At 43.1% G+C, this 17,297-nt stretch overlaps 1 protein-coding gene across 2 annotated transcripts in view; it reads right to left on the bottom strand.

The window, feature by feature from the left end:
* The window catches only part of PLEKHM2 (pleckstrin homology and RUN domain containing M2), a 61,251-nt gene that overhangs the window by 42,900 nt on the left and 1,054 nt on the right, over positions 1-17,297 (bottom strand). The gene's annotated exons all lie outside the window — the stretch shown is intronic.

The raw sequence follows: 17,297 nt of genomic DNA, 5'->3' as shown, positions 1-17,297 counted from the left end.
GCTTTGGGACTTGCTTTAATCTACAATCACCACTGAATGCTCAGTGTGTCCAAACCTGAGTGACCTCATTCTCCAGAGTGTGCTTGGCAGAGAAAAGGTATAAGGATAATAGCACTTAATGGTGCTGAGTGCTTTACAAATATTCTCTCACTGGATCCTCAGGATGATCCTGGGAGGGAGATGTTTTTAGAGAAACCCAGGACTTGAAATCCCACTGACAAGACAGTAGGTTACCTTGGAAGGTTTAGAATTGCTCTCAGGGTTTCAACCTGATGTAGACCTCTGATTTCTAATTCATTCCTGAAATGGAAATTCCTTCCATTAATACAGGTCAGCAACCTGCCTGTAACTTAAATCTTTAGGGAGTGTCCTTAGGGGAACGGGGAGGGTATTTATTTATCACTCCTGTAACTGCCATTTCATCAGTAGGTGCTTAATAAATGCTTGTGAGTGTTTTATTCACCAAATCTGTGATTTTATCAGTATAAAGAGCTCAGGGCTGATCTGTGGGACAATTTCTAGCCTAGGAGAGTTGTCTTGGGGATTGGGAGGTTGTGATCACAGCCTGTATGTGTCAGAGGAAAAACCTGAACCCCGGGCACATAGTCCACATCCATTTTATCACATCACTTTACTACCTTAAGCACAGAAGGTACTTGTTGAAAAGATCTGGGGAGGGGGCAGCTAAGTAGCACTGTGGATAGAGCACCTCCCTGGAGTCAGGAGGACCTGAGTTCAAATCCAGCCTCAATACTTAGTAGCTATGTGACCCTGGACAAGTCACCTAACCCTGACAGCCTCCAAAAAAAGGAAAAGATCTGGAGAACAAAGATAGGTGCCTATCAACTGGGGAATGGCTAAGCCAACTGGGGTTCATAGATAATACAATGAGCAGCCTTGAGAACTCATGATAAAACATAATGGCCATGTCCTTATAGACTAGCGACGGGACTCAGGAGTTCAGACAGAGACATGTGTATACATAAAGATATTTGCATGTGGCTAATGTGAGGAATGTTTTGTTCGACTATACATGTTTTTAACTTAATTTCTTCTGAGTAGGGCCTGGGGGATTGGGAAAGGAGAGAAGGCAGATTTTCATTTGAAAATGAAATAAAATTTAAATAAAAATCTAATGAACAGCGGTCAATGGGAGTAACAGAGTGTTCCTGCACCATAACAGACAACAGGAGAACCCAAAGAAGCAGAAGGATGACCTGAGCTGATGATGCAGGGTGAGGTCAACAGAACCAGGAAACTATTATTATTAATGAAAGTAACAAAGCAAATGTAAAGAATGGAAGAGGAAAGGGAGCCTTTTATCCTGAGCAGGACCCACATGTGTCCACTACAGTCAGGAAGACCTGAATTCAAATCCAGCCTCACATACTTAGTAGCTTGTGTGACCCTGGGCAAATCTCCTCACTTTAGTCAGTCTCAGTTCTCATCTGGAAAACGAGGGTGTAACAGCATCTGCCTCCCAAATGAGATAATATTTGTAAAGGGCTTTGCTTTAATGTGCTATGTAAAAGCTAGCAATTATTAGTTATTGCTAGGGAAGGCTCAGTAAGGAGGGGAGAAGAGAGATCTATTCAGAAATAAATGTGATGTCCCATAGGATGTGTTTCATCATTTGTAGAATGCAAATAATATTTGGAATACCAACCTCTCAGGACTGTTGTGAGGAGGAAAAGAAAATGGATCTAAAACAGGGCTTTGCAAACTTAAAGCAACATCTCAAAATCTCCATTTTGCTACTATTATTGTGAATACCATATTGTGTATTATATTATTATTCAATTGTATCTGAGTCTTTGTGGCCCCAGTTGGGATTTGCTTAGAGGTAAACAGGGTGAAGTGACTTGCCCAGGGTCACACAGTTAGTGTCTGAGGGCCAATTCGAACTTAGGTCTTCCTGACTCTGGGCCCAGTGCCCTATCGACTGTGCCACCTAGCTGCCCTCCATATTTATACGTACTATACCTCTGTATCTATATCTATGTATACATATACATATACATATTATATGCCACAACTTTCTGATTTCCTTTAGATCTAAATTTGAAAAGTCACATGCTGAGGGGTGGAGCCAAGATGGCAGAGTAGAAAGACATACATACGCTAGCTCCGAACCCACAGCCCATAAAATATCTGTAAAAAAGAACTACCAACAAATTCTGGAGCAGCAGAAGCCACAGAACAATGGAGCAGACGAGATTTCTGTTCCAGAGAGACCTGAAAACCTCTCGCAAAAGGTCCTTCGCGCACCAGACTGGGAGCGGAGCCCAGCCCTGCCTTGGCCGCGTGGCCCCAAGAGGAGCAGATCCGAGCAGGCTTCAGGGATGGAATCTCTAGTGGCCGCATGGGTCCCTCCACCCACGGGTGACAAGGGTCAGTGAGAGGGTCTCTTTGGTGGGTCCAGAGGGGAGTGGGGTGCCCCCATAACTCAGGGCCCCTCGGGAGGCAGCAGCGGGGGAGGCAGCAGTGGAGGCGGCAGCAGACAAGGGCTCCCAGAGCAGGCAGGAGCTTAGATCCATTGTTGAAGGTCTCCACATAAACCCCCTGAGGGAACTGAGCCTGTGAGGCGGCCCTGCCCCCACCTGAGCAGCTGAATTTGATCTCACACTGAATAGCAGCCCTGCCCCCACCCAAAGCCCTGAGGCTGGGAAGCAGCATTTGAATCTCAGCCCCTAAGTGCTGGCTGGGCAGATCTGGAGGCCAAGTGGGTGTGAAGAGGATGCTCAGAAGTCAAGTCACTGGCTGGGAAAATGCCCAGAAAAGGGAAAAAAAATAAGACTATAGAAGGTTACTTTCTTGGTGAACAGGTATTTCCTCCCTTCCTTTCTGATGAGGAAGAACAATGCTTACCATCAGGGAAAGACACAGAAGTCAAGGCTTCTGTATCCCAGCCCACCCAATGGGCTCAGGCCATGGAAGAGCTCAAAAAGGATTTTAGAGAGGTGGAGGAAAAACTGGGAAGAGAAATGAGAGAGATGCAAGAAAATCATGAAAAGCAGGTCCACACCTTGCTAAAGGAGACCCAAAAAAATGCTGAAGAAAATAACACCTTGAAAAATAGGCTAACTCAATTGGCAAAAGAGGTTCAAAAAGCCAATGAGGAGAAGAATGCTTTCAAAAGCAGAATTAGCCAAATGGAAAAGGAGGTTCAAAAGCTCACTGAAGAAAATAGTTCTTTAAAAATTAGAATGGAACAGATGGAGGCTAATGACTTCATGAGAAACCAAGAAATCACAAAACAAAACCAAAAGAATGAAAAAATGGAAGATAATGTGAAATATCTCATTGGAAAAACAACTGACCTGGAAAAGAGATCCAGGAGAGACAATTTAAAAATTATGGGACTACCTGAAAGCCATGATCAAAAAAAGAGCCTAGACATCATCTTGCATGAAATTATCAAGGAAAACTACCCTGAGATTCTAGAACCAGAGGGCAAAATAAGTATTCAAGGAATCCACAGATCACCGCATGAAAGAGATCCAAAAAGAGAAACTCCTAGGAACATTGTGGCCAAATTCCAGAGTTCCCAGGTCAAGGAGAAAATATTGCAAGCAGCTAGAAAGAAACAATTCAAGTATTGTGGAAATACAATCAGGATAACACAAGACCTAGCAGCTTCTACATTAAGAGATCGAAGGGTGTGGAATAGGATATTCCAGAAGTCAAAAGAACTAGGACTAAAACCAAGAATCACCTACCCAGCAAAACTGAGTATAATACTTCAGGGGAAAAATTGGTCTTTCAATGAAATAGAGGACTTTCAAGCATTCTTGATGAAAAGACCAGAGCTGAAAAGAAAATTTGACTTTCAAACACAAGAATGAAGAGAACCATGAAAAGGTGAACAGCAAAGAGAAATCATAAGGGACTTACTAAAGTTGAACTGTTTACATTCCTACATGGAAAGAAAATATTTGTAACTCTTGAAACTTTTCAGTATCTGGGTACTGGGTGGGATTACACACACATACACACACACACACACAGCACAGAGTGAATTGAAGAGGATGGGATCATATCTTAAAAAAATGAAATCAAGCAGTGAGAGAGAAACATATTGGGAGGAGAAAGGGAGAAATGGAATGGGGCAAATTATCTCTCATAAAAGAGGTAAGCAAAAGACTTATTAGTGGAGGGATAAAGAGGGGAGGTGAGAGAAAAACATGAAGTTTACTCTCATCACATTCCACTAAAGGAAGGAATAAAATGCACACTCATTTTGGTATGAAAATCTATCTTACAATACAGGAAAGTGGGGGATAAGGGGATAAGCGGGGGGGGGGGGGATGATGGAAGGGAGGGCATGGGGAGGAGGGAGCAATTTGAGGTCAACACTCATGGGGAGGGACAGGATCAAAAGAAAGAATAGAAGTAATGGGGGACAGGATAGGATGGAGGGAAATATAGTTAGTCTTATACAACATGACTATTATGGAAGTCATTTGCAAAACTACACAGATTTGGCCTATATTGAATTGCTTGCCTTCCAAAGGGAAGGGGTGGGGAGGGAGGGAGGGAGGGAGGGAGGAAGAGAAGTTGGAACTCAAAGTTTTAGGAACAACTGTCGATAATGTTCTTGCCACTAGAAAACAAGAAATACAGGTAAAGGGGTATAGAAAGTTATCTGGCCCTACAGGACAAAAGAGAAGATGGAGACAACGGCAGAGAGGGATGATAGAAGAGAGAGCAGATTGGTCATAGGGGCAATTAGAATGCTTGGTGTTTTGGGGTGGGAGGAGGGGACAAAAGGGGAGAAAATTTGGAACCCAAAATTTTGTGAAAATGAATGTTAAAAGTTAAATAAATTAATTAATTAAAAAAAATTTTGTTCCATCTAAAAAAAAAAAAAGAAAAGTCACATGCTTTCCTAAAGTCTCAGAAGGGGAAGCTTGGGATCCCTGTGAACAGTGGGAGAGCCCATATCTCAGCACTAGCATCAAGGGACTGAAGCAAATAGAGTCCATTTAATCTCTTTACCCTATAGCTTTTCTTTTTCTTTTTCATAATAGATTTTCATCACTGTCTTTTTTTTTATATCACCTAGATTTTCCTTTGTATCCCTCCCCTCTCCCAAGAGGGCCATCCTTAATAACATAAAAAAAAATATTAAGAAAAAAAAATCCAGCAAACCCAAATGACACATCCAAAAAAAAAAAAAAAAGAACCTGAGGTTATACGTGATCATGGACCTCCACCTCTGCAAAGGAAGCCAGGGAGGTGCCATCTCTTATCTCTTCTTTGAGGTCACCTGTGCTGTTTATTCTTTTACAACACTTTCTGTACTTTCCCAAATTCAGACTAGCTTTTTAGTGATGATCTAGGGCTAATTCTTGAGTATCTGGGTGGCCTGGTAGATGTGGTGCCAGGTCTGGAGACAGAAATCCAGTCTCAGACACTCACTCAGTTGTGTGACCCTGGGAACATCATTTAACCCTGTTTGCCTCAGTTTCCCCATCTGTAAAATGAACTTGCAAACCACTCCAGTATCTCTGCCAAGAAAATCCCAAATGGAGTCATGAAGAGTCCAATATGACTGAACTGACTGAACAACAGGGCTAATTCACTCATATAAGGTCCACATTATCCAAATGTCTAGCTTCTCTGTCTCCACAGACACTATCACCTTCCATTATAGCACCTTCAGTAATAAAGAGTGTTATACTTAGAGCTGGGAAATCTTGGGTTCAAATCCTGACTCAGACGTGTGGCAGCATTTTTAAAAAATCTTTTTAGTTTCTCTAAAAATATTAAGAAATAATATTTTTTCCATAGAACCCTTTCCAGACTCCAGGGGAAAGCCCCTAGGAAAAGTAGGTAGGACAGGTCAAGGACAAAAGGAAAGGGACCTTTCATTAGGTGACTGGGTTAAGGGTGATAGAAACTTTGTAAAGAGGACATCAGAACAAGGCGTTCCTCCATCCAGGCTTGTGACCACGATGCTGACTCATCCAAAGACAATCTCCTCTCTATCTCTAGAAGGGTTTGTCCACTCCAGGGAAATGGGCTCCATCCTCTTCCACTTAACCAGAATATTTAGTTGGGATTCTATATAGAAACTGGTAGGGGAAACCCTATAGATTGCTAGGGAGATATGGTAGCTCAGTTCTGGAATATTAACCCAGGCTGTATTTTAAGATAGTTTTTCCTCTTTCAAGGTTCCTAATGTTCCCTGGGGCCCACAGTTTTAGATAGATAATATTGATCATATTAGAGAAGACTGATTTTTTCCTATGCTTTTAAAAGTGATTTTAGCATAAGAAACATATTTTGTCAAAAGTTTTTTTCTGTATCCTTAATATATTTTAAATTATCAAATGTATTATGTATATGTATATATATTAACTGTATTAATGTAGTTTTTCATTTTTCTATTATCAATACCGGTGTTGTTTATAGTTTTCCTAATATTGAACCAACTCCACACACTTGGTATAAATAAAACCTGATCATAATGCAAATATTCTAAAAAAGAAAGTAAAAAGTCAGGATGGGAAGAGCTGGGTGAAAATGGACACCAAAGGTGGATGAGAAGCCTAGAAAAGGGCTCAGCAGCCCTCACACTAGACATGTTAGTCCTCCAACACCCCAAATAACCCCTGGCACACTGTAGTTGTTCAGTCACTTCCAACTCTTTGTGACCCCGTTGGGGGGTTTTCTTTGCTAAAAAAAAAGTCCCAATGGGGTCATGGGTTGAACATGACTGAAAATGACTGAAAACTGAGGACAATAATAGCCCCTACCTCACAGCACTGTTGTATAGAGAACATTCTACGATGTCAGCTATGAGGATGAGGGTTCTACTCTCTTCCTTCACTGATGGAGCTGGAAGCCAGAGCTTGGCAGGAGCATCTCACTCTGCTTTCCACGCCCTCCCTGCTACAATCTAAGTGGGATGACCAAGAGAGGCGTCCAACATTCCAGTCCAGCCCATCATTCAAAGGGCAGAAACACTCTCAGTCTGTTTTTATTTTCCCACTTTTTCTCAGCTAGGACCTTATTTCTTAATACTTCTTCCCAAACCCAAGGCACAATAACCAGCCTGAGGCATAGAAAGCCAGATCCACAAGAAAGCAAGCTCCCTGAGGGAAGGGATAGTTATCACTTCTGTACTTTTTCTAGCTGCCTTGATTGTCTTTGGGAAAATGCAGAGTTTTTTTAATGACCTCAGCGTTTCCCTGGAACGAAAGGCCCAGTTTTTTTTTCTCAAGATGAATCTTTGTTGTTTTTTGTATCACTTCTTTTTCCCAATGTCCTTTGCATCTGTACACTATCCCTTATTAAGAGGTGTTAGGGACACTTTGGGGTATATTCTTAGCCCCTGAAGGCTGACATGATGAATGACAATCATGTCCTCCCAAGACAGGTCAACTGCTGTGAGTACCAGAGCACTGGACCTGGAGGGAGACAACCTGGCTTCAAATACTCCTATCCCTGGATGGGCTTGGACAGGCCCCTTCTCTCCCTTGGACCTATTTATTCCTTTGGAAAACAAGGGGGTTGGGCTAGATATCTCTAAGGGCCCTCCCAGCTCTGACATCCTGTGTTCTAAGGCCCTCACAGTTCTGACATTCTGTGCTCTAAGGCCAGTGTCCTGACCAGCAGGTTTAACCTGGAAGCAGAGAAGGTTCAGAGAGTGATTTTCCTCTGGCCTGCTCGGAGAATGAATATCCAGCATGGATGCCAGTTGTAGTCCTTCCTCCAATCTGTCAAGCTTTGGCCCAAGTCACCGTTCCATAAAGTGCCCAGTATACATGTTGGGGGGAAGATCTGACATGTTATAGGGTCAGTCAGTCCTTCAGGGCTCTGGCAACTGGAGTTTCTGGAGGAGATTGGTGGGGGGAAGGCTGGAACAATGTCTGCCTTAAAATGAAGTCTGGAGAATCCTGGACCAGAAAGAAGGCAGCTGGCCTGAGCTGCCCATGTTCTGAAGCTGCTGGACTCCTCCTTATCTGCTTCCATGACAAAAGCAGCCAAGTTGCTCTCCCAGTTCTATGGGTCTGAGCTAATTAACCCAATTGATGTCCTGAACTTTTGACTGCCGCCAAATGAACTTTCCCTGAAAAAACCTCCCTGCCAAGAATCAGAGCCATGAGAGCCTTTGGAACCTGGGTTTCTCCTCCGCTGGGGGAGGAGAAACAACACAGGATGTGGCAGAGACAGAGTACACCTGGCTCCCTCTTCATTAACATGGCCTTTGAAAAATAAAGTCTCCAGGCCTTGGAGCTGGCCACCTACCCCAACCATTGCCCACACTCCCAAGGCCAGAGTTGAGAAACCAACCTGCTGGAAAGCCCAGCTGACATTGGAAGACTTGCATCAGAAGCCCGGAAGGAAAAGGACAAAGTCCATGATGGTTTTGGGGACATGGATTCATCCCTGGAAGCTTCGATGATCACACAGACACACACACATACACACACACACACACACACACACACACACACACACACACACACACACACACACACACACACACATTGGTGTTGAGATGGTGAGTACTGATACCTGGATGGGAAGGGAGCATCCTCTGCCCATTGGAGAGGCAAGAATCTCCCCCAAATGGAAACCTGGGGTATGAATGCCAACCCAATGAACTTTTTCTCTCTTTTATACTAACATATGTTTTATCCCCAGCAAGATCATAAGCTCCGTGAGGGCGGGCAGCGACCACTTCCTTTTTCCTTATATATCCCAAGGGCTAGTACAGTCTGTTTGATCCATAGTAAGCTCTTAACAAATGCTTATTGACTATATTCTGACCTTACTCTTAGTTTCAGTTATTCTATCACATCAACTATTTCTATTCTTTATTAAAAATAAATTGTATTGCCTCAGGCACTTACTAGCTGTGTGACCCTGGGCAAATTACTTAACCTCAATTGCCTCCTGCCCAATAAATAAATTTTATTAATGCCTTTTATCATTTCCAGATGTACCCCTCTTCCAAAATACAAGAAGATGGTGCTATGTTAGGTGCTAGAGGAGCCCTATCCCCCCATCCTGTCACCTCAGTAAAGTTCTCAAAATGCACCCACAGTTACAAATGTTAAAGAAAATCACTCATAAACTCCCCCATCCAGCCCAGGACTATACAAGGAGACTGTCAGAAATTTTCAGAGGAGCAAAATGGAGAGGAGAGAAGGTGCTGAGAGGTCCTAAGTGCAAAGCAGCCCAATCCCACAACAGGAGACCAGAGCCCCCTGCGCATACTCAAAGGGAAACCAGGTCAACGCCATGAAGGACAATCCAGAAGTTTCAACTCATCGGAACAGGAGACAAGGCCAGAATAATGCCCCGCTCAGAGAAGCGTGAACCAGGAACCTCATGTCCATCCTCAGCAGGAAACAGGAACTGACCCGCACCTGGCACATGCTTGGCACATAATAGGTGCTTAATAAATGTTTATTTATTGACTGACTGACTGTCTAATATCCAGGCAGCCTGGGCCTGAACCACAATGTGAGATAAGGCCAGATAATTCCTGAAAAAGCAGATGCCTAGTTTTAGTCACTGAACTCAGGATCAGAGCCAACTCCAACCATATGGACGGCTAGGTGACTGGCTTGGAATGAAGAAGATTCATCTTCACTGAGTTCAAATCCAGCCTCAGATACTTCTTAGCGGTGCGACCCTGGGCAAGTTACCTAATCCTGTTTGCCTCAGTTTTGCCATCTATAAAATGAGCTGGAGAAGGAAATGGAAAACTGCCCCAATACCTTTGCCAAGAAAACCCCAAATGGGGTGGCAAAGAATCAAACATGACTGAAATGACTAAATGATAGCAGGGGAAAAGAAAAGGAGAGAAAAAGAGGGAGAGGGAAAGAGGGAAAGTGTGTGGGGATAGAGAGAGCAAGAAAGAGACAGAGAGACTTGGGAAAGGAAGGAGGGGTGTGTGCATGCATATGAGAGATGAGGGGTTCAGCTGTCTGACACTTTCTTCTAGTTGAGTAACAGCTGCACTCAATTATTAAGCCTCAGTAGATGCCAAACAGAGAGACTCCTGCTGGTCCCCATGACCCTAAAATAGCCATTAGCCCCAGAGAAGCAAAAGAAAAAAATTGACTCTCATCTGCCATGCTAGTCTGACCTAACCAGAATGGACAGGGGATGGACAAGCAAAGATGAGAAAACCTGGGGGGGTCAGATGTTACCCAGGCAGAGGAGATGAGAATTTCAGCCTCAGGGTTCCCAGGTGATGAACATTCTCCTCAGTGACATTCAGTAGAAGAGAGAGGATCGAGAATAGGGTCCAGTTCATTCCTCAACCTAGCTACTAAGCAAAATCACCAACAATAATTTGGTGATGATATTTCCCTGAGAGGCCCCTTAAGTTGGAGGAGTATCAGGGGAAAGTCTGGGCCCTTGAGTAAGAAAGACAAAGTTTTCCATCTCATCTCTGACACATAATGACTTTAATGCCCCAAGGATGACTATAAGTTACAGAAGACTTACTATCAGTGTGGAGAAAAATTCCACATTGGGACTTTCTCCATAGTGATGAAATCAGAGGTCTGAACCAAATATACATATATATGCATATATAAATATAGGTGATGAATAGAGACATGGAGAGATCCAAATAGAGATGGAAAGAGACAAAGAAAGAGATAAATTCAGATATGGAGATGGAAGGAAAGAGACAGATAGAAATAGAGATGGAACCAGATAGAGAGGTGGAGGAAGACAGAAATAGAGACAGAGATAAAAAGATAGATGCAGATATGGAAATGAGGGGATAGAGATAAGGTAGAGATAGTTCTAGATATGGAGATGGAAGGACACACACTTTCCCTGATCTTTGGATTCTCCCTTTCTCTGACAGAATCTGAGATTAACTGATAAGAAGAGAGCACAGCAGGAAATTGTGGAATATACATTGGCTTTGTTAATAAAACAATGAAAACACAAACTCTCCGTTCAAAATTGGTCACAGAAGCTTTACAACTAGACACCCCCTCAAAAAAAAAGCCACTTTAATGGAAAGTAGCCTCTTTGTCCAACAAAAGGAAAAGAGTTTTACATAAATTGTGAATTGTTAACATAATGGAATCAAACCATACTACTCAGACTGAGTATGGTAAATACAAAGAAACCTAGAAAGCACTTGATAAAATACCAAAAAGTAAGAAAAAAACAGAAGAATGTAGGCCACCCTCACAGCAACCACAAGAAGAAATGTGGAAAGGAATGAAAAAATGAATCAGATGCAGTGAGCAGGAAAAAAAATCACCACACTTGATGCATGGAAATGATTCATTTAATTGTACCTGATGAGAAGGCAAGTTCAAAGACTAAAGTTTGAGATGAACTATTTTAGTAAAACTTTAAAAAAAAGTTTCAAGCTGAAACAGAAAGCGCTCTCCCCTAGGGAAAGACCAGCTGGATTAATCAAGTCATCCTTTGGACCAATAGCTAACAACAGTTCAGTTTGAGGGTGGCTGTTTTCTCCCCATTCTGATTCAAGGACTTGGTGGATTCCAAACTGAAAATGCAAGTCCAGCAGGAACTATTTCTGTGTTGATGGGCTGTTTTGTTTTTCATTTTTCAAAAAGCATAATCGAATTATTTTACTTTGAAAATTCCTGGAGATTAGGTTGCACATCCCATTGGGTGCTCAAATATCCCATGAAAGTTATATAGAAACCTTCTCTTCCACCCCCTCCTTCTACTGGTTCCCCTCTTACCAATAAACAGCTCAGCACGAAGACTGTGGTCTACTCACTCTCCTCAGTCTTGAAGCCCAGAGTTCATCAGATAGGGAAAGAACCTTAGAAATTGAGACCAAAGGCTTCAATTGATGAGACAGGTGACCCAGACCCTCATTTGACAAATGGGGATACAGAGGCCTAAAGAGGACAGTTCTCAGTTAGATGATATTTTCACTTGGGTCTTTCTCTCCCCTTCTCTTACCCAGAAAAGTCCATTTTCAGCCCCATTCCTCCATGAAGCCAATCCTTTGATTAATTGTCTTTTTTTATATCCTCATTGGACTATCAATTCCCCAAAGGTTGGGACCATTATCATGTCCTTAACTCCTTTATATTCCCACTGGCTCACATACATATGGTTGAGATGTTTTTCAGTTATGTCGGATTCTTCATGACCCCATTTTAGGTTTTCTCAGCAAAGATACAGGAGTAACAGTTTGTCATTTCCTTCTCCAGTTCGTTTGACAGATGAGGAAACTAAGGCAAACAGGGCTCATGACTTGCCCAGGGTCACACAGCTGGGAAGTGACTGAGGCCAAATTGAAACTCAGGGAGATAACTCTGCCTGACTCCAGGTCTGGTACTCTATCCACCAGGCCACAGATCAAATTGAATGTTGCCTCCCCTTGTCCCAGCTATGGCTTTATTCCTGTCCAAGAAGCCGGGGATGGTCCTTGGGAGACCACATTTCTCTTGAACTGTTATCACATCTGCAACCTCAGGCTGCACCTGTGAGGTCTCTGCAGGCATCTTGGCTTTGAGAGCCTATGGAAATTGTTTCTGTTTTTTACCCTTCAAATTTGAGTCAAAAGTTTTGACCTCTCAGTTCCTTTTCTGATGAACCCACCACGTGCCTCTTAGTCAGGAGGGATTAAAGCTTCAATCAAGGTAGTGAAGACAGCCCTCTCACCTTCCCTGTGTCACTATAGTGCTCACCTCCAGGAACTCCAAGCCTGGCAAACACAATGCCAAAGCCAACGGGGAAAATGGACACATAGGGCCATGGATCCCACAGCGGGCATCTCCTCACTTTCCAGACAAGGTAACCAAGGCTCAGAGAGTCACTCACAAGGTGCGCAGCTGGGGACTTCCATATCCTAACAATCACATCCCCATCTGGATTACACCTGTCTTCCTAGAAACCCAAACCACATCACCTCCATCCTTCTCCTCTATATAACATCCCTATGAAAGAGGAAGAGAGGGTTAAGCCCATTCTGTGAGTAGGCAGGGAGAACTCAGATAGTCAACTAGCATTTACTAAGCACCTACTGTGCCTAGCACTGTGCAAGGCACCAGTCATACAAAGAACATCAAAAGACAGGCCCTGGGGTAGACAACACTCAAACAACTACATGTGAACAAGAGAGAGCCAGGGTAAACTGAGAGAAGGCACTGGCACTCTGGAGGGCTTGGGAAAGGCTTCTCCTAGAAGGGGAGACTTTGTCTGAGACTTGGAGGAAAGCAGGAGAGGAAGAGGAGGAGAAAGAGAGCTTCAGAAGTAGGAGGTGAAGCAATTTTCTTGAATCCATGAAACAAGGTCAAGTAAGCCCTGGGAACAAGTGGTGGGAGCCCAAGATTCCAGGACCTCTTCCAGTCACCAAACTGATGGGAATCTGATGGAGGCCACTCCACCTAGACTTCTCTGATGCCTCTAGACAGAAATGACCTCTTTTCAATACAACAAACATGTATTAAGCACTAACTGTGTGCTCTGCCCTAAAGGCCATACAAAATGTAGAGAAGGTGGGGGTCCCTGTCTTCATGGAGCCCACAGCCTAGTTTAGGGCATCATCAGACTGGAACACAGAAGTCACTGAGTCTGACGCCTTCCATTTTACAAATGAAAAAACTGAGATCCAAAGAATAAAATCAGCCCAGGTAGGGTCTGACTAAAGCAGAGGACACATCAGAAACCTTTCAGGTACTAGTGTGGTGCAGGGAAAGCAAGCCTTGGCTTTGAAGAACCAGATTCAAATTCCACCTCTTACATTTACTAAACTTATCATTTAATTTCCCTAGGCCTCAGTTTCCTCACTGGTAAAACAGGGGAGCTGGGTTAAATGACCTACACAGATGGCTCCCTCCAACTTCAGATCCTAAAATTTAATCATTATCTACCTTCAGAGGGACACATAACAGCTGATGCAGCCCAGATGGGCAATGACGATTATGTACCTCTGGTATCAATAACTCAAACAATCAATAAGCATTTATTAAGCACCTACGATGTACCAGGAATTGTACTGGGAATATGAAACTTTAAAAATGAAACAGTCCTTGCCCTCAGGGAGCTTATATTTGGTAGGGAGGTGGGAAGCAGACAGCACAGTACTAAGGAAGCTCTCGAGTTGGACAGACCTGGTAAGCATAGTCTCTAAGCTTGACTCTAGACACAATGAGACTATGAGGAATACGCTGCCTCTCCATCTCTAAACAGCCTCGACAGTAGCACACAAAGTGGGCTTGCTCAAACATATGGTAACAGGGCCCCAAGTCTCAGAAAACAGATCCAAGCCTTCAGGTGCCTAAAGCAATGGTCTCTCTCTGAAGAATGGTCTAGGATAAGGGAAGGAACGCTCCATCTGGAGTCAAGTGGGTGTGGATTTGAATTCCACCTCAGAGACTTACTACCCATGTGACTCTGAACAGGTCATTTCATTTCCCTGAACCTCAGTTCCTCCATCTGCAAAATGGGAGTTCACAGTCCAATAAATGCATTATCTGTACTTAGTCAACACAGTAGAATGGAAAGAGTAAGATCAGAATTCAAATCCTGTGTGTGACATTTAATGGAACTAATTATAAATAATCACAAGAACTAACATTTATTAGGTGCCAGACATTGTACTAAGTCCTTTGAACATATTAGCTTATTTGATCCTCACAACCTTGAGAACTAGGGACATTATTATCCCCATTTTACAGCTGAGGAAACTGAGGCAAACAGAGGTTAAGGGACACACAGCTATTAAGAGTCTGAGGTGGGATCTGAACTCACGTCTTCCTGACCCAGGCCAGAGGTTCTATTCATTTCCCCATCTAGATGCAGTCATTTATGTGACTTTGGATAAGTCATCTCATCTCTATAAGTCTCAGTTTCCCCATCTGTAAAATCAAGGGGTCAGACTAGATGGTTTCTAGGGTTTTTCTCAGCTCTAGATTTTGTTAGGATCCTATGCCGCCAGGGTTGCCCAGGAAATCCAATGACATAATAGCTGTAAAGCACTTTATAAATGTTGGCTTTCGTTGTTGTTAACGTGTACCTGACCAGAGGCCAAGGTAGTTGCTGAAGGAAGCTTGCATGTTGCCTAATGGTCTCATTAGGCAACATTTTTACATAACCTACTTTATAGGCTCACAGCATTTTAGACATAGACCTCAGGGAAGGAACCTCAGAAAGTCATCTGATCCAACCCATTTGATTTTTTCAGGTATGGAAACTGAGGCACAAGGAAGGTGAGGGATTTGGCTAGAGTCAGAGCCAAGATCCACACCCAGGTCTCAGGCCTCCAGGCTGTCATCTTCCTTTCCATCACCTCTTTATGGGTGACTTCCCTCCCACTGACCCCCCTAACTCCAAACACATATTAGAAACGATTGACAAACTTCCTGACCTCCCGGAATGATGCCACTACTGGCACAGATAAGATCAGAAAAGTCAGCAGTCCACCCTTCTCTTCTATTCAAAAGATTTATTGCTTTTTAACAGAGTGCTTTGTTCCTTCGGCCTTTCCTGGGCAAGCAAAAATCACGTACCATTATAAAAACCAGGCATTACATTTAGAAATACAAAACGGGTAATACAAAACAAAAAAACCCAAAAACAACATGGAATATCCAGGTTGGAAAGGATGCAGGGGTCACCTTGTTCAAGCTGGACCTACAGAAAACAATCATCATAAGAACCCTCAAATAGATCGGGCAGGTCAGTAGAACTGGACCCCTCCATCCAACAGTACAAACCCCACTCCATCCAGACTGGCCCGTCCTGACTGGACACTTGCCCACATCTCCCCTAAGCTCACCAGGAGGGGCCTCACCCAGTAGGAAAAACTTGTGAGGCCCATGCTGTGATGTTCCCTATTTTACAGATAAAGAAACTGAGTCTTTGCCACCTGGGTCACAGGGTCAGCAAGAGTCCTGAGAGCAGAGTCTTCTTGATTTGAAATCCAGGACTTTCTGCTACAACAGGCTGCCTCAGTCTCCTGGACAACAGGGCATCCAATCCCTCCTAGAAGACTGCCAAAGAGAAGGAACCCACCTCACCTCCTGGGGGCAGCCCACTACTCCAGGTTCTGCCCTCTGAGGACAAGCAGGACGAGGCCAACCTCACCAGTGAGATAATTATGATCATAATTATAACAACGTTAAAGAGGGCCATTTTCATTATATATAGCACCTATTTCATACCAGGCACAATATTCATAAGGATAATAAAAGGGGAATAAGCATTTTAATAGCACCTACTACGTGCCAGGCATAATACTAATAATATAAGGGAAAGAAATAAACATTTATATAGTGCCTACTATATGCCAAGCATCATCATCTTCTTCATAGAAGGGAAATAAATAAGCATTTATTTATGTGCCAGACGCTGTGCTAAATGCTTTTACAAATACTATCTGATTTGATCCTCACGATAACCCCGGGACATGGATGCTAAAATTATCTCCATCTCACAGTTGAGGAAACTGAGGCAGACAACTGGTAAATGTCTTAGGCAGGATTTGAACTCAGGTCTTCCTGACTCGAGGCCCAGTGTTCTATCCACTGTGCCATCTAGCTGCTGCAATAATAATCAATATTATTATTTATATGAATAAATAATGCAATTATGATTAAATAATAATGAAAACAACCAGCATTTTTATGGCATTTTAAGTTTTGCAAAGCATTTTCCATAGATTATCTCACTGGATACCCTCACAACCATCCTTCATCTCACAAATGAAGAAACAGATCTCATACTTTTACAAGTGACACATGACAACACCATTAGTACTGATGGCTCATTCTGAAATCAGCTTTTTAAGAAAAGAAATCCCAATTATCTTTGCCAGTTAAATTTTCAAGCAATTTAAGGGTGGAGAGAAGAACACACCCTGTCTAAGAGAAGGAAGAGCTGTTCACTCCTCCTCCTAGACTCAGAGATTCAAACCTAGCAGGAGCCATTCTGTCTAACCAACCTCATTTTATAAATGAGGAAACAGAGGTGATAGGGGCAGAATGAGTGCCCATGGTCCGGCCACTCTACCTCCAGGGCATTTTCCCTGGCCCAAAGATGCCAGATGTTTCTGCACTTCGGTCACTTGGGGCTGGGAAAATAAGGGTCAGTGTATGTTCTCTTTCTTCTCCACTAACCCTTTTTTCAGTTTCATTTCCTTACTTCTTGGAACTGTCACCAAATCTGGAGGTCGATGTAGAAAGACCTTGGAAGAAGACCACCCTGGAGCATTCACTACCAAACTAAAACCGGCTGGTCCTCCCAGACCCATTTCAGCGTAACCTACTCCATCCCCCCAAATCATCCATGACCATAAATGTTCTACCTGGAAATAGAAG

This window comes from Notamacropus eugenii, chromosome 5 (genome assembly GCF_028372415.1).
Source record: "Notamacropus eugenii isolate mMacEug1 chromosome 5, mMacEug1.pri_v2, whole genome shotgun sequence".
NCBI lineage: Eukaryota > Metazoa > Chordata > Mammalia > Diprotodontia > Macropodidae > Notamacropus > Notamacropus eugenii.
The sequence above is the reverse complement of the archived record's forward strand: the minus strand, read 5'-3'. Positions and strand labels throughout refer to the sequence as shown.